The 608-nt window shown below is 28.9% G+C and overlaps 1 protein-coding gene across 1 annotated transcript in view; it reads left to right on the top strand.

Annotated features, from left to right (window-relative positions):
- The first annotated feature begins 91 nt into the window (after positions 1-91).
- Positions 92-608, top strand: part of LOC119588570 (deoxyhypusine hydroxylase-like) — a 2,120-nt gene continuing 1,603 nt past the window's right edge. Inside the window, exon 1 of the mRNA XM_037937213.1 lies at positions 92-210. The gene's annotated coding sequence lies outside the window, so the exon portion shown is untranslated. The remainder of the gene's footprint in view (positions 211-608) is intronic.

Raw genomic sequence — 608 nt, 5'->3', positions numbered from 1 at the left:
CGTCGATACAAAGTAGACTCCATAAAACACAACATTGCTTTTATATGTGTAAAAATAATGATCGAATTAACTGGCGTATGAAAAGGTATAACAATACATGGTTTGAAAAAGAGGTCTAAATATAACTGTCATGCTTCCTTCATCCACCAAAATTTCCTGCAATACATAACTCCCTTCCTGTACTTCAATATTTTAAGAAACTACTTCGAAGTAAGTAAAGTTTGTCAGGAAATATCACATTCCCCCATTGTATTTGTCCAAATCAGAGAATAGACTGATAACTGAGACATTAAAGAAGGAAATAGTGCATGCTTGTAGGTGTGTTTCGTGGAAATATGTTGCATTATGATGTTTATAGAAATGATTGGTCAAACACATATTTTAATAGATTAGATAAAAAAGTGTTACAAATAAATGATTATTGATTATCTTTCCATATATGTGTGAAAATATTACATTAAGTACTATTGAATAGCCCCTGATATTACATGAGAATAGGTCATTAAAGCAAGAATTTAATATTGGATATATCCAGAAATCCATTTTGTATACTAATAAACGTGAATTATTTTTTGTTATTTTGTTATTTAAAGATCAAGTGAATTGTA

Source organism: Penaeus monodon, chromosome 24 (assembly GCF_015228065.2).
Source record: "Penaeus monodon isolate SGIC_2016 chromosome 24, NSTDA_Pmon_1, whole genome shotgun sequence".
NCBI lineage: Eukaryota > Metazoa > Arthropoda > Malacostraca > Decapoda > Penaeidae > Penaeus > Penaeus monodon.
This window is presented reverse-complemented; position numbering and strand designations above follow the sequence as displayed.